The sequence below is a fragment of the Petaurus breviceps genome, unplaced genomic scaffold, assembly GCF_028583685.1.
Source record: "Petaurus breviceps papuanus isolate PSGF00001 unplaced genomic scaffold, PetGlider_PUasm1.0 118, whole genome shotgun sequence".
NCBI lineage: Eukaryota > Metazoa > Chordata > Mammalia > Diprotodontia > Petauridae > Petaurus > Petaurus breviceps.
In genome coordinates, this window is record NW_027185616.1 from 23,335,256 (window position 1) to 23,361,817 (window position 26,562).

Sequence of the window (26,562 nt, forward strand, 5' to 3'; positions counted from 1 at the left end):
GGTAGTAACTGCTCAGTCCTTCATGTTGGCTGGTCAACATGGTGTTTTAGTAAAAGGTCCATTCTAAAATTATTACTTGGGTCTTGCTGGCATTAACTGATGTACAGCAATAGAAGTTGCCTAATAAATAATTGAAAGTTTTCTGTATTGGTTTTTTGTTTGTTTGTTTGTTTGTATCTCAGGAACTCTTATTTCTGGTACCATGTTAAGGCAGAAATTGAAGGTGTTAAAGGTCAATATTAAATCTGAATACAAACATGGCATTGAGTAACTTCTAAAGCAGCCCCATAGAACTCTACTGTTCCATGGAACAAAGTTTGAAAATGAAATATCTTTTCTTTCCTTTATTTATTCATTCATTTATTTATCTATGTCTTTATTTTGCAGAGGTGGGGAACTATGAGTTTAGAATTGCACAAATATTCTCAAATATCTAATATGTTGATTGGTTTTACTTAACTGACTTCTTTCTTTTTAATACAGGATGACATACTGAGTATGGAGAAGGAAGGGATATATTCAGAAGTAAAAATGATTTTTTTAAAAAGATATTAATTTGTTTGAAAAAGAAATGCTTTTCCTCAACATGACTAACATGGAAACATGTTTTGTGTGACTTCAAACGTCTAATAGGTATCATATTGGTTACCTTCTCAACAGGCATGGGAGGGGCTGAAGAGAGGGAGAAAATTTGGAATTGAAAATTTAAAAATGAATGTGGGAAAAAGAAAAATAAAGGATGTCAATGTTTTAAGCTATAGACCCGAGGTGAGTAAATGTTACAGAATTGGATGTCACTAGATATGTTGATACCATTGGCAGGCCTAATGCACAGTCAGGGAAGATCCAAAGTGGTAATAAAAAAAGAAAAAGTAACTACATGGGAAGGAATAAATGATGGGAAGGGAAGAGTAAAGAAGAGAGTGCAAAAGAGGAAAATAGGTACCATATATGCAAGAGAAGTAAGGTCCGACTCACAATTGCTTCCCATGTCACTCACTGGTACCCATTCCCCAGACTGTCATATCCTTTCCTTTGACTTCATCTTCCTTTCTTACTGATGACTGACATGTAAAATGGAATAAAGAGATTTAGAGAGGTTATCTTTTCCTTTTTCCTTTAGTCATTTTGTGAAAAAGAAACAAAACAAAAGGGAAAAAAAAACATGAAAAACAACAAAAAATGTGAAAATAGTATGCTTCAATCTGCAAACTCCATAATTCTTTCTCTGGAGGTGTGTAGCATTTTCCATCATGAGTCTTTTGGAATTGTCTTCAATCATTGTATTGCTGATAAGAGCTAAGTCAATCATAGTTGATCATAGCACAATGTTGCTGTTGTATACAATTTTCTCCTGGTTCTGCTCACTTTACTCAGCATCAGTTCATATAAGTCTTTCCAGGTTTTTCTGAAATCTACCTGCTCATCATTTCTTTTAGCACAATAGTATTCCATGACATTCATATACCATAACTTGTTCAGCCATTCCCAAACTAATGGGCATTCCCTCAATTTCCATTTCTTTGCCACAACAAAGAGAGCTATTATAAATTTTTGTACATGTAGATCTTTTCCCCTTTTATGATCTCTTTGGGATACACACATAGAAGTGGTATTTCTGGATCAAAGGGTATTCATAATTTGATTATCCTTTGGGTGTAGTTCCAAATTGTTCTCCAGAATGGCTGGATCAGTTCACAACTCCACCAACAATGCATTAGTGTCACAGTTTTCCCACATCTTCCCCAACACTTATCATTTTCCTTTACTGTCATATTAGCCAAACTGATAGACATGAGGTGGTATGTCAGAGTTATTTTAATTTGTTTATTTCTAATCAATAGTGATTTAGAGTATTTTTAATATGATTATAGATAGCTTTAATTTCTTCATCTGAAAACTGCCTGTTCATATCCAAAAAGTTTTTTGTTTTTGGTTTTTTATAAGTAGTTCTAGTATGTTATTGAATATTGAAGTTGAACCATAAATTACCAGGGTAGTCCTAATACACATAGAGAAACAAAAATATACATACAAATATACTCAAGGTAATTTACATATTTGCCTTTTTTCTGTCCTCATGACTATTAAGAAAGAATAAGTAAAGTATAAAATGGTGTCTTCCATTTGGAAGATCTACCCATCCAAGTTGTATGCCTTGAAAAACTATCAATCTAAATACGTATTATTTTTAAAATACTATGTTTTTTAAAAATATACTACTCAGTAAAGTATGGGATTCCATTGCCTTTGTCTTACAATAGTTTTTCCAAATAATTTTCATTTTCTTTAATTTGTTGATCTTTTTTGTCCATCCTCAGACTCTAACATCTCAGTACCTAATGAATTTTGGAGAAGTAGAAATGGCACTAAAGACAACAAAGAAGGAAAAGCTTGTAACAAATGTAGAGGAAATTTATACTGGAGTTGACACAATTGCAAGTGTGAAGGAATATCATATTCAGATGAAGAAGAAGACATCAAAGATGTTAGGGGGTGTAGCAGCAAGCACCCCAGTGTCCCTAGGGTGGCTGCCAACACAGGTTCTTAGATCTGCTTTGATAAAGGAAAGCAACTCTAAATGGATTAACAAGCTTACTTTAATCAGTCAAACATAGATCGTTTACCTAGTTCAGGGGAAAAAGGTCAGCACCCTGAACTTCAGAATACACAGACAGAATTGTCAAGACAGAGAAACAGATCAAGTAGACAGTTTCCAAACTGTCCAACCATTACATCCATACCAAATCAACATCTGGGTTTCAACATCTGGGTTTTTCAAAGCTGAGGGGGGGGCTCTCAACAACGGCTTCCCAGAATACAGATCAAATCACAGAACACTTCTCAAAGTGAGCCCCAAAACAAAGCTGCACATCAGGGCTTATATAGCCTTCTCCTGGCTCAGAGAATATAACAACCTTATTGACTCACTGGCCAATCAAGAAGTATCTACTGAAAAACAAGCCTCCCACCCCAGGCTCCAGGTGCACTTTAGTCTAAGGGCAGGGAAGATCTTAAAATTTTATATTCCCATTACAGGGGGAGGGAGAATCTCAGACCTTATTAATGCCAAAAACAGTGACCCAGAGAATATAGCTACTGACTTTTATGACTGCTCTACTATTTATACAAAATATTTATGAGTTATTTATACATAAATCAAGAACATCTTTGCTGAAGGTATTTTTTGGGAACCAGGAGACTCTTTACACATTCATATATGTGACAGTTAAAAAATGGACCATATCTTTACCATTTCACAATTGACTGAAGTTGCAAACAATACCAAATCTCACTGGATATATTATTTATTGATTATTTTGAAAGATTTTACTCTATAGAGTAAAACGTTGCCTTACAAATTCTTTTTTAATCTTGTTGTATGCAAATATTAATATCATTTCAAATTCCTCTAAAGATATCAGGATAGAGATTGGGACTTTACCTGTGATTTCACTAACATAGGAAACTCCAAGTAAAGAAACTTCTTCCCTCAATATAGACCAACACTGTCTCTGTGATTTGCAATCTTAGGCCTAGGCTATACCCAAATCACAGAGGATAAGTAACTTGCCTGGGATAACATAGTATGTTTCAGAGGTGGGACATAAGCAAGTGTTTTCCTTGCTCTTCTACTTACTATACCACCCTGATCCAGAGGCAGAGGCTGATTTGAAGAGGGATTTCCTATGGATGATGACATCTTCCTGGTGTTTCTGTTTGCAGATCACATTATGCTGATTGAAATTGGTGCCGTACTATCACAGAGCCTCCAGAAAGAGATATATTATCATTCTGACGAGCTTGGCCTGAACATCCACACAGGAAATTGTAATGGTAAGGGAATTTGAAGATATTCTCTGCCCCTTAATGGGCCTTACTTGGAGCCCAACAAGAGAAGCTTGCTTAGGGAAAGCTTGTCTTTTAGGAAGGCCCACATCTTTTGTTACTTTGTAATTAAGCAGTGGGTCATGAAGGTTATGATGTTCTCTAACCCTGGAGAAAGCTATGTATACTCTGAGGTGAGGTTTTGCTTTGGAGCTCACTTATGGGAAGAGTTGTGTGATTTGGCCAGATGAGACTCTGGGCAGCTGTTGAGCCTCCTGGTTTTGAAAACCCAGATGTTGGTGCTTCTCTCTCTGGTAACTAATTATATATGTATGTCATAGTCAGACAGTTAGAAGCCCTGTCTCTTGGTCTGCTGAACTGTGTTATTTTCTCTGTCTATATTTTTGTCTGCTTATAATTTTTGTTGTATTCTCTGAAGTTCAGGGTGCTGACTTTTTCCCCTGAACTAAGTGAATGATATATGTGTTTGATTAAAGTAAGATTGTTAACCCTTTTTGAGTTGCTTTCCTTTAGAAAAGCAGATCGAAGAACCTATGCTAGCAGCCATCCTGGGTATGCTAGGGTGTTTACTGTTACAGCAGTGCCAAGTAGATGAAGCATAACAATTTCCCAGGTTACTATATACATTTGGATGCAAAGTCTATATCAGAATTTCCCAACTTTTGTTGGGTCTTGAAACGTAGTAAAGTATATAAACCCCTTCTCAAAATATTATTTTTAAATGCATTAAATAAAATACATAGAATTTCAAAGGAAATCAACTCTTTTGAAATATAGTTATCAAAATATGGATTCTTTTAAAAAAGTTCACGGACTCCAGATTAAGAAACTCTGACTTAGAAAGCTTATCCATCAGTACACAAATTAGGGACAGAACATATACACGGACAGTAAGCTGATCCCAGAGTTTACCTGGAGTAGAAAATGGGCTCTATTGCCTTCAAGTAAGTGCAAAGCTCCTTTCCCAGGAAAATCAAGGTCCATATTTTCATTAAAATGTTTTTACTGTTATTACTATAATGTAACAGTGAAACATTAAAGATATTTTAAATGACTATGACACAAAGGTCAATGGAAAGGTGTATAGGGATGCATGAAAAGACTTTAACATACAACTAATGAGAAATTTTGAAGAAAAAGGAATAAAATATACCATCAGGGAATAATAAGTTGTCAACTCTTGAGATATCACCAAAAATTGAGGCAGGCCTCCAGTACAGTGGGTAGATCCAGTAGGGCAAACTTGTGAGATTCAGATAAGAGGATGGGTTTCAGCATGCATCACTAGAATGAATTTCTAAATCAATGAAAACATAAATCCATTTAAACTTTTCAGTAACCTTCAGGCATTGTGTTACCTCTGTTAACTTTACTTTCTACTCTTTCATTTCCAGTGGCTGTTGCTCTGATTAAACATTCACAGTTTATTAACATTTTCTGTGTAACCAAAAGTGGAAAAAAAAAACTCATACCATGATTCGGTATTCTATCATTCACTAGCAAAAACAAAAACAAAAACCTAAAAGTTTTCCTGTTAAGTTTCTTTTAAATTCAATCTCTTTTTCTAGAGTTAACTTCTCTAATATCACATATATATGTTCATATAATTTTTTATATTCCTTAATGATCTGTCCTGATTCCCACTTTTTATGACTTTCCCACATACTTTTCCAATTTCTCTTTAGCTCTAGATGTAGTCAGCAGCATCTTGTTACCGTTAATTAGCAAAAAGAAAAAAAAATTTGTTTTCTGTTACCTGTTTTTTAAATTCAATCTCCTTTTCTGGATTTAGCTTTCCTAATGACATATGTATGTGTGTATACATATATATCATGTCATATTATATTATGTTACATTTTGTTAATGTTATATTATATTGTTACATTATGTTAAGTTACATTACGTTATGTTATATAATAATTACATTATAAATAACCATACATTATACAATATATTATATTACATTATATTATAGTATGCTATATTATGTTGTATTGTATTGCATTACATTACATTATATTATATTATATTGTGTTACATTATGTTACATTACATTATATTATATATACATAAGTGTGTGTATGTATACCTGTTCATATAAATTTCTTATATTGGCAAGGAAAATTGGCAAGGAGGACAAAAGCTGAAAATAGTCAATATTGCAGGGGTTGTGGAAATTTAGGAGCACTAGTGCATTGTTATTAGACATAACTAATTTAGGAAACAATTTAGAATTATGCAAATAAGCTAGTAAATGCCCATACCATTTGGCGCAGAGATTCCACTACTAGGTTTATACCCCAAGAAGTCCATTAATAAGAAAAATGTCCTATATACATCAAAAATTTTATAGCAGTACTTTTTTTTATAATAGCAAAGAATTAAAACTAAAGTAAATGTCATAGGTGGGGCAAATAGTCAATATTAGAAGTCCTCTAAATTAGCTGAAGGATAGTAGCTGTTAATTTTAGCTCCTTCTCTTTCTATTGGTGATAAATAGGCGTGGCTGGGGATAGGGAGAAAAGGGCCCTGGGGTGGGAGATCCTTTTGCTTGGCTCCCAGTGGATGGACTTTGGGTTAAAAATCTAAATGGAACAATAAACACAAACTAATATAGAATTTCCTCAGATTGATATATATATATATGTGTGTGTGTGTGTGTGTGTGTATGTATGTATGTATATATGCACACAATACATATACACATATATTAAAATGTACATATATATTTATATATAAAAGACAGTATTAGTTCTAACATACAAATTCAGGCCACTTTAAAAATCCAGAGAAGTACATTCTATTTTGATTGTTTTAATGATGCAAAAAAAGCACATCATCCTAGGTATAATCCTATGGTCTTTATTCAATATAAACAACTTTTCTATTTTTTGTAATGTTCAGAAAATGTAAGCTCAATAACCGTAAATTTGATACATATTTGCTTATGGAATAACTGACTTAAAAAAGGATCACAAAATCAAAGTCCAAAACCTTGTACTAACATTTCCATTCGTCATTTTCATTGCTTGCATCACATTGTGACTATTTGTTCCCTCATGTGTGCTTTGGGGAAATAATGATGTCAAATATTTTAGAATCAAAATTTAAACTTGACTTCATGGAGTATGGAGCATGGACTATTCCTTATTGCAATGAGTCCAAATTACTGTTGAGCATATCATAGAATCATATGTTTAGAGCTAGAAGGGACTGCAAAGGCCATCTAGTACAAAATCCCCATTTTACAGATGAAAAAACTGACTCCTTGAATGGATGGTGGAAGTACCTGAAGCTTTGTATTCCTTCTACTTCCATCAACTTCTTACTCATCCGAATAAATGATCATCTTACTCATTGAAGTAAATGATCATCCTAAGGATGATCTTTGGAAAGTTTCTTTTGGAAAGTTTCTTTGCAAAAGTTTTGGAAAGTTTCTTTTTGGAAAGTTTCTTTGGAAAGATCTTTTGGAAAGTTGGATGGTCTTTGGAAAGTTTCCTTGTTCTCAGAGAAATATCTACTCAAATGAGCTAATGCACTTCCCCCAGTCATAAAGTGAAGGGTTAAGTGACTGAAATGTTCCCTATACAGTTAGATATATCTTTTTGTTGGTTGGTTTTGCTTGAGTTTTTCCTTCTAAGATTGAAGGGTTGAATGGTGTATGTGATAGGGAGACATCTATAATGAAATGCATATGGTGAGAAAAAGAAAACCAAAAGGAATAAAAAAATGAGTGATGTTTATATGAGGAGGGTTAATATCTTAATGGGGAAGTCAGACACTCAGTTTTTCCACATTACAGAGAGGGGGAAAATTCATTTAAGTTATCCATTGTTCCATTAAACTTCTTTCTACAACCCATTTTTTGATGCATTTTCCTTTTCCAATCTACTGGAAATCTTATGCTCAAACCCTAGAGGCATCCCCTACTTTCTTTAAAAAGCTCTCATAATAGTCTGTTTAATCAGGCAGGAAATTTCTCTCACTGTCCTATTCCTTCCTGGGCTTAATTTCCTCCTTCTTTCCCTATGGCCGTAAGCAATGAGTTTACTTATTGATGTTTATATTTTTCCAAAAATGGGGGATTTTTGCCTCCTCTGGAGGGCTATAAGATGGGATCAGAAGTAGGACATTTGTTTTCCCATGGAGAAGCCTGATGCATGTATAGTAATAGCTTGTCACCCAGGTAAAGGCATCAAGTGGTGTACACTATATCAATGCATGCCAGGAAATGGTGAGCCATGAGAGTGGTTTAATTATCCATGTGGTATATTTCAGCCACGCACTAACTAGGCTGAAGGAAAACTTTTCTCCACCTTCAATCTTCAATACAATAAGTCGTATCTTCTCCAGGGGGGGTCTAGGGAATATAAAAAGAGGCCAGCATAAACCCTAAAAAAAAATTTGGCCCAGAATGATCCCAAAAGCTCTATGAGTTTTCAATAAGATAAAATTCATTCCAAAATTATTCCAAAATAGATTGCATGGCTACAGATTTCCCAAGATAAGACCAGTTTAGGTATGGCATTAGGGCTCCCAAGGATGCCTTTGGAATATAACCTACACCCAGTTTTTCAAACAAAGATACTTAATCTTTTGTGACATGTACCCTTTTGACAGTCTGACAAAATGTATGGACCCATTCTACGACTAATGTTTTTAAAAGCATATAATAAAACAGATAGGATGATGTTGAAATACAATTATGAAAATAGGGAATACAGGTTACCAACCCTGCTATTCTACTTTCATACTTGGGAATGAATCCAACCTTTATTTTGCATAAAAGTAATCTTTTATCCACACACTTGTTGACTCCATAGCACATCACATCCCAGTGAGAGTCAAACTAGTGTACCCCTAAATAATTTTCATTATTCCATTTTAATTAACGGTTTCTGATTCTGGTAAATAGGAACTAATGGGTGAGGTGGAAATGGCGGAAATGTTTGGAGGCTGTAACCCCAGTCCTCAATATTTGTAATAGATGAAGAAGAGAACCATAGGCATACCTTTCCATGCACCCTAGATGTTCAAGCAGATATCCAAAAGTTTTTAGATAAAAAAAGAGGAAAATACACTTCAGAAGAAGGGCAATCTCTCAGGAATGAAACTCTAGAGCAATTTCAATGAATTGTCATGAAATAAAAAGGCAGATTTGGCATAGAAGAGGGGAAGCAGCTAAAAGGTCAGTGTGACTGAACTATGCTCTTGAATGAATTCTTTTTTTTTTCAGAAGACATAAAACAATGAAAGCAATGACAAGCAACTGTAGATGACCACAAAAGGCTGGCAAGACACTAGGAGAACAATTTGGGGAATGCTACATGAGCTGAGCTTTGCAATAAATTCCAAAAACAAATAAAAAGGGGATTTAAAAAAGTTAATTTAGGGTAAAGGAGAGCATCAGAGATGGAAGGCTGCCTGTGCTTGGAATGGGGGCTTAAGAGTGGGGACGGTAATGGATAAAGACAAGAGGACATATTTGTTTAGCTTCTATTTTGTTTCTGTTCTCTCTATCAGGAAGAATGATCTTAGGACAAGACAGAAAAAGAACGAAAATGGTTAAGAAGGCACTGAAACCTAAGACACAAGAGGAGACGGCAGGCAAGCCCTTAGCTGCTTTCAAAAGGTCTGAATTACCTGTCCTAAGTCACTGAAAGAACTTATGACTAACAATGTTACTGTCAAGCTGTTATTTCATTTCATAGTCCTGACCTGTCTTCCCACTGGGCTCTGATGACTCTTCAAGAGACAGTGAGGCTGATGACTTCGCACAGAACTGCCTCCCTTAAATCTAATTCACTTGCAAGTCAAGACATCACCCTTCTGGTGTTCTGTTCTCTTTGAGAACTAACTGGAATGGATTCCTCTTTCCTCTTCAGCTCGTTTTACTGATGAGGAAATGGAGGTAAACAGAGTTAAGTCTCTTGCCCAGGGTTAAAGAACTAAAAATGTGTGAGGCCAAATTTGAACTCAGGTCTTCCTGACTCCAGGGTTCATATTCTATCCATTCTACCACTTAACTACTATTGATTGTCAAGTACTTGTCAGTAATCTTTGAAGAACTGTAGCAAATGGGAGAAGTATCCTAAGAATGCAAACAGACGAATGTCTCAACTTTCTTAATTAAAGGGAAAGAGAACAGATACTTCAAACGGGGGTCCATGTACTTGTTATAACTTCTTTGTAAAATTCTTTAAGTTTAACAAGAATTTTACCTAATAAAATTCTAAATTACTGAAGGGATAATCTTTAAACACTTAGAAGGAAATAATTACTAAAAGATGCAATGGATTGGGGCAGCTAGGTGGTGCAGTGAATGGAGTACCTGTCCTGGAGTCAGGAAGACCTGAGTTCAAATCCTGCCTCAGACATTTAACACTTACTAGCCATGTGACCTTGGGCAAGTCACTTAATCCCAATTACCCTTCCAAAAAAAAAAACCAAACAAACAAAAAAAGATGCAATGGATTTATTGAAAACAAAGTATGTTAGGCTAACCTAGAGGCTCTCAATGTGTGGTCCAGGGAACTGTGAGAGTCCTAGAGACCTATTAAAAGGTCTCCTGTTCAAAACTATTTTTGCAATACTACTAAGATGTTTTAATTTCGAATACAATAAATGTTGATAGACATAACCCACAAAAACAATAGCTGTTTCAGGTCCTCAGTAATTTTTAAGAGTATAAAGGGCTCCTGAGATTAAAGTTGTTTGATAACTTCTGGCCTATAGTTTTCCCTGAGGACACTAGACTTTGTATGTACTGGAATGCTATATAGATATTGCATCTGGATTTTAATAGTCTTTCATGATATTCTTATGGACAAAATGGGAAGATGAGGGCTAGATAATAATATAAGTAAGAGGGTTCAGAACAATTGGTCAGACCCAATGATTTGACTAGTGAATCATTGTCAGCCTGGATAGAAGTTTCTAATGGAGCACAGCAAGATTTTAGCTGTCCTTAGACCTATTTTGTTCTTAATTTTTATTAATTACTTGGATGAAAAAAATAGATGTCATACTTATCAAATTAGAAATACCTAATATATTAAGGAGTGTATTTAGTATATAAGATGTTATCAACAAGCTAGAATGGGAAAGTGAAGTTAATAATTAACATTTTGAAATTTAATGAGTAAAAATAACTTGAGTTATAAGTAACTAATTGCACTAAGTAGGGGGCAGAGCCAAGATGGCTGAGTTAAAGCAGGAACTTGCTTGAGTTCTCCCCCAAACTCCTCCAAAATACCTGTAAAAATACTTCTAAATAAATTCTAGAGCAGCAGAACCTACAATATGACAGAGAGAAACAAATGTCCAGCCCAAGACAGACTGCAAAGTCAACAGGAAAGTTTTTATTGCACCAGTCTGAGAGAAGAGTGCAGTCCAGTGTGGGCCTCACTGGCACAGACAGGGCCAGAGCAGGTCTTAGGGAACTGAGTCAATGGTAGCTATGGTGATTTCTAGACTTCTCAATACACAAATGTTAAAGGCAGCTTGGAAGGTCAGTATGAAAGGTCTGTGGGAGCTGGTGGAGAGAAGAGTGCCTTCTAACCCCAGCCCCAGGGTAGAGAGAAGAGTTTGGTGAGGATCCAGCCCTTGGGGTGGTAGAGGCTGCAGTAGCAGGAATTGCTTTTAGAGCTCTCAGTCCACAGACAGTGGGGAAATTGAGTGGCTGATTAGAGGGGGATTTCAGGGATCTCTTTGCTGCCACTGAGACTGGACTCTCTTGCTTTGCCCATGCTTCCATCTGGGTTGCAGTCCTGGCTGGTGGTCTTGGGGTGAGGATGAGTGCTAGATGATGGAGAGCAGTGGAGAGGGAATCCTCTTCACAGTTCCAAGGCAGAAAAGAATGCTTGTGATCACTCACAGACCAGGGCACAGGCTAAGAGAGGAGTACATACTTTTGATCATACCACCTTAGAAGAGCTGAAAACGTACAGGTCCCTGGAAGTATCTCTAAAAATAGCTGCACAATACCCCTGAAACTTGGGCGAGTGCACCCACACACCCCACTCTGGAAGCAGAATCCTACCTTAACAGAGTTAAAAAGTTAAGTGAATGACTGGGGAAATGAGGAAACAGCATAAAAAACTCAGACTATAGAATCTTTCTTTGGTGACAAAGAAGATCAAAACATACAACCAGAAGAAGACAAAAAAGTCAAAGCCCCTACATCCAAAACCTCCCAAGAAGAATATGAATTGGTCCCAGGCCATGAAAGAGCATAAGAAAAATAGAGGAAAAACTGGAAAGAGAAAGGAGAGCAATGAAAGAAAATAATGGAAAATGAGTCAACAGCTTGCTAAAGGAGACCCCAAAAAATACTGAAGAAAATAACACCTTAAAAATAGACTAACACAAATGGAGAGAGGTCTAAAATGTCAAAAAGGAAAAGAATGCCTTATAAAGCAGAATTGACCAAATAGAAAAGGAGGTCCAAAAGGTCACTGAAGAAAATAATTTCTTAAAAATTGGAACAGGGCAAATAGAAGCTAAAGACTCTATAAAAATCAAAAAATTATAAAACAAAACCAAAAGAATGATAAAAGAGAAGACAATGTGAACTATCTCATGGAAAAACAACTGACCTGGAAAATAGATTCAGGAGAGATAATTTAAAAATTATTGGACTATCTGAAAGTCATGGTCAAAAAAAGCTTAGATATTATCTTTCAAGAAATTATTTTAAGGGGCGGCCAGGTAGCACAGTGAGTAAGAGCACCAGCCCCAGAGTTGGGATGACCTGGGATCGAATCCGGGCTCTGATACTTAGCACCACACCCAGAAATAACTGGTCGTGTAACCTTGAGCAAGTTACTTAACCCTGATTTGCTTTAAAAAAAAAGAAATTATTTTTTTAAAAAAAAACCTGCCTTGATAGTCTAGAACCAGGAGGTGAAATAAAAATTAAAAGAATCTACTGATTGCATCCTGAGAGAGATCCCAAAAGGAAAACTCCTAGAAATATTATAGCCAAAATCAAGAGTTTACAGGTCAGGGAGAGAATATTGCAAATATATATGTACACACATATACATATATATATATATACATATATATGTATATATAGACAGAGAGCACAGGGTGAGTTGAATATGAAGTGATACTATCTAAAAAATAAAATTAAGGGGCAAGAGAGGAATATGCTGGGAGAAGGAGAAAGGGAGAGGTAAAATGGGGTAAATTATCTCACATAAAAGAGACAAAAAAAGTTTTTACAGTGGGGGGGAGTAATAAAGGGGAGGTGAGAGGGAATGAGTGACCCTTACTCTCATAGGATTTGGCTTGAGGCAGGAATAACATACATCCTCAATTGGGCATGGAAATTTATTTTACCCTACAGGGAAGTAGGGGGGAAGGAGATAAGAGAGGAGGGGATGGTGGAAGGGAGGGCAAATGGGGGTAAGGGGAAAGAAGAAGTAAACACTTTTTGGGAGGGACAGAGGGTAGGATAGGATGAAGGGAAATATAGTTAGTCTTTCACAACATGACTGTTATGGAAGTGTTTTTCATGACTGCATAGGTATGGCCTGTATCAAATTGCTTACCTTCTCAATGAGGGTGGGTGGGGAAGGAGTAAAGGAGAGAATGTGGAACTCAAAATTTTAAAAACAAATATTAAAAACTGTTTATACATGCAACTGAGAAATAAGATACATTGGCAATGGTGTATAGGAAAATAGAAGGGAAAGGGATAAGAGAAAGGGGGAGGTGTTAGAAGGGAGGGAAGATTGGGGAAAGGGGTAATCAAAATGCTCAATGTCTTGGGGTGGGAGAAAATTTGGAACTCAAAATCCTGTGGAAGTGAATGTTAAAAACTAAAAGTAAATTAATATAAATAAATAAATTGCGCTAAGTAGAGGACAGGTGTTAAGGTTAAAGAAAAGTTAAAGAAGTTAATGTGAGAAATTTCTAGGGGCTCCAGTGATGTATGATATGATGCAATGGTGTGATATTGCAGACAAAATGACGTGACCTTACCTTGCATTGGTAAAATATAGTATTCAAATTGAGGACAGTGATAATCCCACTGTTGTCCAGCCTAGTTAGATGACATCTGGAAGATGACATTCATTTCCAGGTGCCATGTTTTGGTAAGAATATTGATCAGCTGGGAGTGTGTCCAGATGATGAGAGGAGTAGGATCCATTACAGGAACAAGGGCTGTTTATGTTGGAGAAGAAACCAGGGGGTCCTGGGAAGAGCATCAGAGCAATGTTCCAGTAGTTAAAGAATGGTATGTAAAAGTGTAATTAGTCTTATTTGGCCTCAGGTAGTACAAGTAGGACTCACAGGTAGAAGTTACAGGAAGGCAGATTGGGATCAACAAAAGGCGGAAAATGTTCACAATTAGAACTTAAAAGTAAGTTGGGTTGCCTTAGTGTGTTTCCTATCGTCAAAGATGTTTAAATGGTTCCTGGACAACCAGTGGTCAAGAATTTTGTAGATAGGATTCATAATTTGTATAATAATATAATATTAAACTAAGTGATCCACGAATTATCTTTCCATTCTATGATTTTGCGATTCTACAATTTATGAACGTTGGATTGCTTTTTCTACAAACTGAGAAAAAGAGCCATCCTCTTTACTTCACCTCCATTACTCAAAATACCATGCTTTATATGGTTTTCCCCCTCTGTCTGAAAAGAATAATAGAAGGTATCAGAAAATAATGGTGATAATCTCCTTGTCAACAGTATAATTACAAGAGTTATTCTTTCCTTAATTTCAGAAAATCTTGGAGGAAAATATTTTCCACTAGCGAAAATTATCCCACACCTGGCTGTGTAACCTTGAGCAAGTTACTTAACCCCAATTGCTTAGGGGGGGCCAGGTGGCTCAGCGAGTATGAGCACCAGCTCCAGTGTTGGGATGACCTGGAGATCGAATCCCGGGCTCAGACACTCAGCACCACACCCAGAAATAACTGGTCGTGTAACCTTGAGCAAGTTACTTAACCCTGATTGCTTAAAAAAAAAAGAAAAGAAAGAAAATTATCCCAAGGGATCTAGCCTGGTTGTTGACAATGTTTTCCTTTACACTCTTGACTTTAGGGAATAAGAACCAGGACAACCAAATGCATAGAAAGCTTTCAAAGAGATCATTCTTTTTACTAACAAATTTCCCCAAGAGACTTGCTGTTATTTTTAGGTTAATCTTTTACCCAGGAGAGGGGCAGAAAAGGCTTGATCCTTTACACCAAATTAATCTAGTCTACCTGAGTCAAAAATACTTCTCGAAAAAAGAGAGAATGCTTTTTTGAAATTACATAATTTTCACAAGAGATCTATAGATATGTTTATGTTGTATAAAATTATATAATACCTTGCTATCTATAACTATATATCTTTTACTCTCATTTTCAAAACGTCATGCTAAATGTAACATTTGTATAGAAATATTTATAAATTATATGCTATACAGCCCGTAACTATAGATAGATAAATATGAATGTAGAGATAGATATGGATATAGGTAGACATAAATTTAGATACTGGTCCTATTGGAAACTGACCCTTATGGGTTTATAAAATAATGATAGACTTTAATATCAGAAAGGATAGGACTCCTGAATGGGATGGAATTCACTGACCTTGTTGATCTAGTCTGTTCCGCCTTGTTTCACAAATGAGGAAACTGAGGAGGAAACATCACTTGGAAAAAGATCCTTTAAAACATTTTGTCATAAGAAAACCAGTAGGGGTGGCTAGTTGATACAGTGAATAGAGCACCACCTCTGGAGTCAGGAGGATCTGAGCTCCAATCCAGCCTCAGACACTTAACACTTACTAGCCCAGTGACCTTGGGCAAGTCACTTAATCCCAATTGCCCTGCCCTACCCCTCCAAAAAGCAAGAACAACAGCAAAAACCCTGGTATATTTCACAATAATATAAAAATGCCTTTGACTTTTCCCCTGTATAATCACAACTTGTCCAAGAGCCTTCCATTTAATGAACTGTTTTTTTTTTAAATAAAAACTGATTTCTCTTGCAACAACTTTTAGAAATGCATATGGCTCTTCACTCATATTTCTCAAAAGCATCTTAAAACATACCCCGTCATTTTCAGGTCATTTGAGCAGCAGATGGAAGACTAGACCTTTTTTTCTCTGACCCCAATGACCTCTCAAAAACAGAAAGTATGTGTCAAAGACAATGTCAACTGTCTCCATACTCTAGGACGCCAAGAATACTAAGGAAAGTTGTTGATTTTTATTTCATTTGTGCCATGAGCCTACATTGACTGATACATTGTCCCCATTTTGAAATTTTACACAAGCTAACCAATTTTATTTTGCTTATCCATTCTGTGTTAAGTAACTACTATGATGCATTCACTGGCAATTGGAGTAAATTCACTAGTAATCTTTCTTTTGGGAACTTTTGGTTGATCTTTGTTTTCATTTGTAAAAGATTACATATTTATGCAGGAATGGCACTAAAAAACCAGTAACGCTGGCCACTGTTTCATTCTCTCCCTACTAAGCAGTTCTTTTGCATCTGCATTGGAGCATGCTTCACAGTATGAAAAACTAAATAAAAGCAAAGATAACATTGTCTCAGTATCTTCACTCATTAGACTGAGCCTTGAAGAAAAATGAGAATGTTTGAAATTAACTTCTTTCAGCTAAATAGAGATACTTGAATATTTTATTACTTCTCTCTAAAGTTATATTTGTAACATAAATGTTTAAAGGTAAATTGAACACTAAACTTATTTGTTTTTGTTGCTTTTTGGAGGGGGGAAGGTAGGGCAATTGGTGTTAAGTGACTTGCCCAAGGTCACATGGCTAGTTTTTGTTTTAAGTGTCTGAGACCAGATTTGAACTCAGGCCCTCCTGACTCCAGGGCCGGTGCTCTCTTCACTGCACCACCTAGCCATCCCCATTTATTTCAGTTTTTTAGTTCATCTGTGATCTATCAGAGTGGAGTCTCCTTCCCCTGTTCTACAGTTCATTTCATTCACACCCTCTTATCCTGTGTGATTCATGTTTGTATCTTTTCATGAATCTACCACAAAGAAGGCACCCAATCTGCTAGACTGTTCCTCTGTTTAAAAAAAATAATAATTCATAGACACCAATTCAGCATCAGTTATCCCACACTCTCACTATGCTGAGCCCACATCCTTTTCTGGTCCTGCTTGCTTTTGACAATATCAACTTTCCAGTACTATTGATTTTACCTTTCATTAACACCTGTCAGACCTTGCCTCCTTCTATCCTCTGACAATGCTACTGTCGTACTGTAGGTTCTTGTCAGTTCATGCCCAGACTTTCATAATAGCTTTCTTGTTGGTTTTTTGCCTCAAGGCTTTCCCCACTCCAGTTTGTGTTCCATTAAGTTTTCAGACTGGTCTTCCTAAAACCCAGCCCTACTCAATAAACTCCAGTGGCTCCTCACTAAGATCATATATAAAAATTCTGGCTTTGTATTCAAAGTCCTTCATAGCCTGCCTCCTGTCCAGCTTTCCAGTCTTTTTATATCCCTGCAATTCTGACATACAATCCAGTGATAATGACCTCTGTGCTTTTCCTCTAAGAGGACACTCTATTTCCTGACTAACTGATTGCCTTCCTCGTCTGTGCCCCTGGTCTTCCCTGGCATCCTTAAAATCCCAGGCCATTGCCAATTATCTTGACTTTTGTCCTGCCACTGGACTTTGATGACTCTAGAAAAGAGAGAGAGTCTGATGACTTTATTCAACTCTGCCTCTGTCATTGATCCTCTTCAGAAACAAAGGATGGACAACCATAATAACTCTCCTCTTCTATAGGAAACCTTTTCCAGCACCTCCCCCTTAATTCCAGTGCCTTCCCTCCATTTATTGTCTCCAGTTTATTCTGTATATAGATTGTATATTGCTGTTTAAACCTTGTCCCCACCATAAGACTGTGAGCTTTCTGAGAGCAGATACTATCATTTGCCTTACTTTGTATCTCCAGTGCTTAATACACAGTAAGAGGTTAATAAATGTTTACTGACTGATTTTATGATGCTTCTCATGCGTGAGTTAACGGTAAATATGAGTCAGCCTTCTTCTACCTGTGATTAAGCTTTCCATTCCTCTTTGGATCATGCGTAACAATAATTCTCCTAAAATTCTGATATTCCATAATTCATACCATATAACACTTGGAGGCAAGAAAGTAGATAACAGTTTTCTGCTCCTATCTAATCATTAATAAATTGTTATAGTGACATGTTGAATAGCTACTATTCAAATTTGATTTGAGGTTGCTGCCAATAATACTCTTGAACAATTTGGTATTTATAGTTTTATCTATTTTAGTCTCCTTAATATTCATCAACAGTTTGAAAAGAGATATATGTGTATATAAATATATATTATGTATCTGTATGTACTATATATGCATGTATTTATAAAAATCATATTTGATGTTCATAGCAACTCTCTGAGATAGTTTTTACTGATGCGGAAACTAACGCTGAGAGGATAAATGACTTTTGCAGGGTCTCACAGGTAGTATCTGAAACCGGTTTTGAACTCAGTTCTTCCAAACTCCAGACCCAACACTCTATCCAATGTTCCACGTATTAGAACCTAGCACCATGCCTGGTACACATTTCTGCTTGTTAAATGCTTGTTGATTGAGTAATATTAGGCACTGCTCTAGAGGCACTGTGAATAATAGATTTTGTTTGAAGTATAAGTGACACTTTTTACCTGAGTGACTGTGGATAAGTGACTTTAATTCTCTTGGTCTAAACACCTTCAGATGAAAAATATGGGGGGAGGATAGATTAATCCCTCTCTCCTCTAAATTTTATGATTCTATGAGACCTTAGACCTATAATAATTTGCATAGCTAGCTTTTTATTCTAAAGTCTCAAGCATCCTAATTTTTCATTGAGGGTTCACTATTCACTGGCTGAACAAGCAGCTGCTATTTGCCAGTCAAGAGATCAAGAAGTAACTATCATCAACACTTTAGCATCCAACAGAGGAAAATTATTAACATCTAAGACGCAGAGGTTACAATCATTAATGTCAATGGCCTATGATTTCTTCAATGTAGGAAGGATCTCCCCCCACAAAGGCTATTTCAACCTGTTTAAAAAATAACCCTACTACAATATAAAGCCATAAAATGCTTCTGGAAAGCAATTTCAATTATGGTAAGAAAGTGACTGAAAGTATTGTGGAAAGCAATGTCAAATTACACTGCTAAGAAGGTGATTAAAATAACATTGGATGAAAAGATCTTGCTGCTAGGTATATACTCCTAGGAGGTAAAAGTCAGAAAACCACATGCCATATATACCCATATATACTATTTACCATAGCACGTAAATACCCACAGATTGTCATATGTGAATGAAAGATAACATCATCGTACCTTAATGGATGATGAATCTGAAGAACACAGAGGAACATAGGAAGATTTATATCAACCGATACCAAGTGAAATAAGCAAAGCTAGGAAAACACCATAAAATACCGTGACAATGTAAATGGAATGAACAGTAACAAAAACTCTATAATGTACAATTATAATGACCAACCTTTAACCTGAAACATGGATGAGAAAATACATCTCCTTCCCTTTCTTTGGAGAGATGAGGTATGAATGTGAAACATAGTTACAGTCAGACATTTATGTAGTATTAATTTTTCTGAGGTGCCTTCTCTCTCTTTTTGTTCTTTGTTACTGGGATAGCTGACTGTGTATATGAGAAGAAAGGGTATATTTGGGAGGGAAAGGTTATATTTTTTTAAAGTTTCCAATAAAAAAAGTTTCCTGAGAATCACAGATGTTAAGTGATTTGCCCTAGGTCATACAGCTCCTAAACATCATACAGGATTTGAACCTGGATCTCCCCCACTCTAAACTGAATTATGTAATCTCTGGAGCACTAAATTCCAACTCTAAATCTATGATCCTATGAGCCTAGGTCCAACACTCAATCCCCTGTATACTGCTTCTCCTTTCCATTCACAAAGAAAAAGAAGTCGAGAAGCAGATGGACAAGAGGCTCAGAAATCTTCATTTATCTGTATCTGATTCCTTTATATGGGTTAATTACGTAGTCCATTAGGTACACATTCAACCAGTAGAGTCCATTTCTACTCTGTTTACAGGAGAATAATTATGCTTATGATCTTCTTGTTGTCATGCCCAATTCTTCATGATCCTATTTGGGGTTTTCTTGCCAAAGATACAAGAGTGGTTTGCCATTTCCTTCTCCAGCTCATTTTTATAGATAAGGAAACTGAGACAAACAGGGTTAAGTGATTTGCCCAGGGTTACATAGCTAAGTAGTTAGTCAGATTTGAAGTCAGGAAAATGAGTCTTTTTGAATCTAAGCCCAACTCACTATTTTTTTGTGTACCATCTGTCTGCCCTTTCCATATGATCTTACTACAACACACAATTCAGCAAAGGCAAATTCTTCTTGGAAAGTGTTTATGTCCTAGGATCTAGGTACTTGCTCTCTTGTTTTGCCTTTTGAAAACTGACTTGGGTCTCCTTCAACTAGTCAGCCTTCTAAAGGCTACAATGTCTGTTTAGTACCTACAATAAGCATTGTGATAGCCATGGGTAGACCAATCACAAAATTTAGAATTTTTAACTTAAATTTATTTTATTTTAAGAGAGGGTTTTATTTTCCTACTTAATAGAAATGAAAAGCCTTGGTATGGATTTTTTTTTTAATCTTTCCATTCATTTATGTCCTCTCCACTCAAACACTCAATCTTTTGAACTGTGGGAGGGAAAAGTAGAGTTCTAGGAAAGATTCTTCAAATCAGGTGTAGGTGGATATTTATTCAACAGACTGAACTTTACTGATCATTTTCTATGCATATAATGTTTTTCCACTAAAAAACTAGAAATTTGTAGATGCTCTTTCAAAATATTTTGGGAGAGTGCCTACTTCTGTCTTAGGAAATCTATTTTTAATCATTTCAAGTCCTCCTAGCATCTTAATTATTAGTTATTTTCCTTTTTTTAAAAAAAAGAGAACTTACCTTCTGACTTATTTGAATATAATTAATATGTCTTATTTATAAGCTTATCACATTTTATTTTTCAAGATTAAGATCTCCTAGTACTAGACATAAAACTGTTGAAACGAGTTAAAAATACCTCCCTATACTCAATTCATCCAGTCATTCATTCATTAAGCACCTACCATATGAAAAGCCTTATGGGACATGAGGAGAAGTTACAATGAAAAAGTGAAAGTATCCTGCCCTTAAGGAACTTATATTCTTCTGGATGTTGGACGTAAACTATTTTTTATCTTTTCCTTATTTATTTGTTTGTTTATTTATTCATCTATTTATTTATCTATCCATCTATTTATTTATTTATTTTGCTTTTTGGAGGGCAATTGGGGTTAAGTGACTTGCTCAAAGTCACATGGCTAGTAATTGTGTCAAGCGTCTGAGGCTGGATTTGAACTCGAGTCCTCCTGACTCCAGGGCTGGTGCTCTATTTACTGCGCCACCTAGCTGTCCCCTTTTCCTTAATTTCTAAGTGATTTTATCTAGTTTCCTACTTTACAGTGGCTTAGCACACTTAGCACAAAATTAACTTGAGCATAGTAAGTAAATAATATCAACATCTAGTTGCATTAATCTATTGTCAAGTTCAGTCATATAATTCATATCTAACGATTTATAAATAGAAAGATAGAGCTCCTGTCCTTTGTCACTGCCACCACCCAGGTGCAGGCCTTAATCAGTTGTTTTTTTTCAGTATTTGTTTAGTTGTATTCAATTCTTTATGACCTGATTTGAGATTTTCTTGGCAGAGATATTGGAGGGGCTTGCCATTTCCTTTTCCAGCTCCTTTTACAAATGAGGAAACTGAGGCATACAGGGCTAAATGACTTGACCAGGGTCACATAACTAGTGAGTGTCTGAGGCTAGATTTGAACTTAGGTCTTTCTGACTGCAGGCCCCGCACTCTATCCACTGTGCCACCTAGCTGTCCCATATGCCTGGATTAGTACAAATAGCCTACCGGTTGGTCTCCCTGCCTCAAGTTTTCTTTCACTCCAGGCCAACCTCCATTCAGATGTCAAAGTGATCTTTCTAAAGCAGATGTCTGACCATGTCACACCCCACCCCTACCTCTCCATTCAGTAAACACTCATGGCGCCTTATTACCTCCAGGAAAGAATATAAAAATTCTCTGATTTTTAAAGTCCTTCCTAACTTAAACCCTTTCTATCTTTCCAGTCTTCTTAAACCTTACTTCATCTACTCCATCATCCTGTGATACTGGACTTCTTGCTGTTTCTTGCATCAGACTCCATCTCCTGATTCTGAGCATTTTCACTGGCTGACTTCTGTGCCTGGAATGATCTCCTTCCTCATTTTTGCGTTCTGGCTTCCTTCAAGTGCTAGGTAAAATCATCACTTCTACAAGAAGCCTTTCCAGAACTCCATCAATGCTAATGCCCTCCCTTTATGGTTAACTCCAATTTATCCTGTAAAAATCTTGTTTGCATTTAGTTCTTTGCATATAGTCACACATAGAGAGAGCCTTTTTTAAACTGTGAGCTCTTTGAAAGCAGGGACTGGGTTTGGTTTTTTTTTGCCTTTCTTTGTATTTTTAGTAGAAGCACAGTACTTAGGAAGATAGTGGACACTTAGTAAATGCTTGATTACTTGACCAAATAATATGAAGCTTGAAAGTTATTAAAGCTTTTGGACATACGTGTTACATGATTTCATATGTATAATTGATACATTGATTGGCTTCTTGGTGGGTGAGGGAGAGGTGGGAGCGAGGGAGAGAATTTGGAAGTCAAAATTAATAAAAAATAAAATACATAACTTTTTTAAAAATTATGAAAACTAATTTTTTATTTCTTTAGAAATATTTTAGTACATATTAAATATTATTGTAATTATTCATTTTTTAGTAAATATTAAGTGCTTAATTTTTTTTCTCTAGAGCCCTTCCTAAAATTCTTGGTTAAGTACCTTGGACAGAAGGTTCTTCTTAGGTAAGTGGATTGAGGATGTCCCAAAACTTTTAACAATAAATACTCTTTGTCCTCTTTATGTTATTGCCTTCCTTCCCCTGAAGTTTTCTGGTTATTTGACTCATCTAAGACAGTCAGTTTCCTCTTTGCCCACCTGAAATTATTCTTATTCATTGAGAAAAGATGAATATATCACAGGACAGGAGGTGGTCCTTTGTATCAAAACTCTCAATTGAGGGGATTGCTAGAGATGGAATGGGATAGTGAACTGGTTGCTCAGTTCTGAAATATTAACTTGGGCTGAATTGCAAGATATCTTTTCCTTCTTAAGATTCCCATACATGTTACCTGAAGTTTTCTTGGGCAGCCATATCAGAAGACATGCTACTTTGGCCATTTCTGTCTCCAAGCTAGACGTGGCTTTGATATAGATTAATGATAATTTATATAAAATTATTTCTGTCAGACCTGAACCTAAAAATACAGTTTTAGTACTAGTGTTTCTTTCTTTGGCAAAGTGACATAGAATTTATGTTCTAACAACTTAATAGCCATTTGAAAAAATGATACACATACATTGAAAGAAAACAATATTTTTATTTCATTCTTTTCTTTTTTGGAGGGGAGAAAGCAAGGCAATTGGCGTTAAGTGACTTGCCCAAGGTCACATAGCTAGTAAGTGTGTGAAGTGTCTGAGGCCACATTTGAACTCAGGTCCTTCTGACTCCAGAAATGGTGCTCTATTCATTGCATCACCTAGCTGCCCCCAATTTTATTCTCAAATAACCACTATTACTGATGGAATGTGTGTCCCTGTTGGGCACTATACAGCTTCTCAAACCTTATAATTAAATTGAATACCACCCCCTCATTTCTTGTCGCATATTGATTTTTTTTTTGCCTTTTGGAGGACAATTTGGGGTTAAGTATCTTGCCCAAGGTTACACGGCTAGTATTTTTGTGTGGGTGTTAAGTGTCTCAGGAACCAAACTCGGGTCCTCCCGACTCCAGGGCCAGCAGTTTACTTACTGTGCCACCTAGCCACCCCTTGCATATTGATTTTAGCATGGTATTTGCCTTTTATCACACCAAGTGCTGAAAATCCAGCTTCAAAGAGATATGATATTGCAATGAGAAAGTTTGAGAAGTTACTGACAGCTAAAAATACAAGTGTAACCCTAGGCTCAAAACTCCAATGACATGGGATTTTCTCCTCATTGGTGGAGACCAAGTACTCAATACTCCATACCTGGGTGAGGGGCAGAGAAAGTTGGCAAGAGTGGGAGAAAAAAAAATCTAGATTCTTCTAGTTTTCAGCATTAAGAAAGAAGACACACCATTCTGAGCTCTCTTCAGACTTCCTGAAGAGACAAAGACTGGGAAGAAAGCAACATGTAGAAGCTCAATCATTTCTCCATTCACAGCTTGATACATCAGAGACTTTAGTGAATTTTCCCTTTGAGTGAGACCTGGAACTCTCTTGGTTTGGCTGAGTTATCTTATGCCCAATGGGACAACTCTTCTTATTAATTAAATACAATTACAAATTATTATTAATACCTCACTTCAATAGTAAAGGGACACAGTCACTATAAAACCCACAGTCCCTAGTGGTAAATGGATAGAATGTCATTTCATCCACTTTCTGGAATTTAATTGAAGCTTTGGGCAAGCAGATAGTTGACATTTCTTGCCCAACTCCATAGGAAGCAGGATTCAGTTGGATTCATGGGTTTGAAACCATCATGACTACCCAACCCCTAGATCACCTTCTCTCTCCTTCTATCACAAGCTCCACTGCTTTCTTCTCTGTTTCTGCTGAATCCTTTAACTTCTACAGTTTAACTTTTCTTGTTTCCATCTTCAATATTTTAGGTATATCTCTAAGTTTAACTCTAATGTTCAGTGTTAACTAATCTCTATTAAACTGTTAACTGATAATAGCTGGATACATTATAGTCTCCAGGGATTTGCATTTCAAAAAAAAAACCCTCATAAAAGCAAAGAAACCTTTGAGACCAAGGGAGTTAATTCTTAATCTTGTCATTCCTGGAAATTTGGCAAGTCCAGATAGGGAAATATTTTGGATAGAGAATTCTAAAGTCAAATTTCATAAGTAACCACCTACTCTGCATCCTTATCAGGTCAGACCTAGGAATGGTGAGTGGAAAGGTGCAGAAAATGTGGTATAATCTGATACGCTAGTTGCTGTTCATGCTATCAGAGGTGGTAATCAAAGGATTGTTGAGAAGAATATGTGGCCCTGATATGGACAAATAATTCACCTTTTCCAAAAGTCTAAGCCTGAATTGCTGCTACTAGCATGAAAAATTGGTGGTAAAACTCACTGATTCCTTTCCTACCAGTTCATCACTGTATATGTTGTATAGGTCCATCTTCCCACATCCTTCACAGTCCAAAGTCTCCTTTCCTGTCTACATGCCTTTACGAGAGCACAATGTTAGTCAAGCCTGCTTCAGGAATGGTTACACTTATGGAAGCATGCTATTCATATCCCTTATTCCTAGATGAACATCAATAATGACTCCCTACTCAGTTCAAGAGGACTTTGGATAGAACTCTGAGACTTGACTTGGAGAAGATGACTCCCACCTAATTAAATGAAGACATCAAAAGATTTATCTACTGAGTTTATTTCATGAAGAAGCTATAGAGTAAATTTCATTTTTATGCCTTACTCTGAGGACATAATAAACTTTATGAGCTGAAATGTAATACTTTTCCTGCTTTATCACCACATACTTTCCCCCAACAGACAGTAAGCATGCAATTCTATATTCTTCCAATGAGAAAGGAAATAAAGAGAAAAAGAACACTAGCATATCTAAAAGAAAGCATTAACTATGGACATAGCCTGATAATAAAGCAATAGTCTTTCTTATTTTATCATCTGATCTAATTCTATGGATGCTATGTTTCCTAAAAAGAGATTAGAATCTTAATTCAAAAAGTATATATTTTGAATTCTACTAATAATAGTTACCATGGAGCTCCGAGCATCCCATTACCAGTTAATGTATTCTCAGGGCTAATACTGTTTTGGCATTTCATGAGTTTGCTCCTTCAGTGGATAAACCTGCCTCAAAGAAAAGAAAATGCCCTACAAATACCCATAATTATTTCCTTTCACTGTATTGGCAGTTTTGCCATTTCTATAAAACAATATTAAAAGAAAAATTGGTTGTAGATGGGGAAAATTAGTGATCAGTTCTTTTTAAAAAAAATCCTTGCTTAGATTTAAACTCCAAACAGGAGCCACAATTAAGGGGAGAAATGACTAAGCAGATCAATAATAGGTAAAAAGAATTTTCCATTGTATCTTTTACTAAATATTGGGGGTAGGGAGGAACAGGATATGATAGAAACATAACAGATCACTATTATCTTCCTAACAACCTCTTTCCTCTGGCTCTTCATGTGAAATTCATCAAGCCTTCAAACAACGGGTGGTAGGAAAGGATAGACACAGGGATTAAAAATTTTACCTGTTACAATTATATTGCCAAGTTATGTTTATGTTATATTATGTCATGTCATGTCACGTCATGTTTGCCATGTCATATTATAGTAATTATACTATATTATGTTATCACATTACATAATATCATATTACATCAAAATATATTGTGATATGATATGATATGATGTGATGTGATATGATGTGATGTGATATGATATGATATGATATGATATGATATGATATGATATGATATGAT

The 26,562-nt window shown here is 36.0% G+C and overlaps 1 long non-coding RNA gene across 1 annotated transcript in view; it reads left to right on the forward strand.

Annotated features, from left to right (window-relative positions):
* The first annotated feature begins 3,724 nt into the window (after window positions 1–3,724).
* Window positions 3,725–26,562, forward strand: part of LOC138161502 (uncharacterized) — a 27,262-nt gene continuing 4,424 nt past the window's right edge. Inside the window, exons 1-4 of the long non-coding RNA XR_011168400.1 lie at window positions 3,725–3,837; window positions 9,373–9,481; window positions 22,074–22,241; window positions 22,795–22,846. This is a non-coding gene — a long non-coding RNA (uncharacterized lncRNA). The remainder of the gene's footprint in view (window positions 3,838–9,372; window positions 9,482–22,073; window positions 22,242–22,794; window positions 22,847–26,562) is intronic.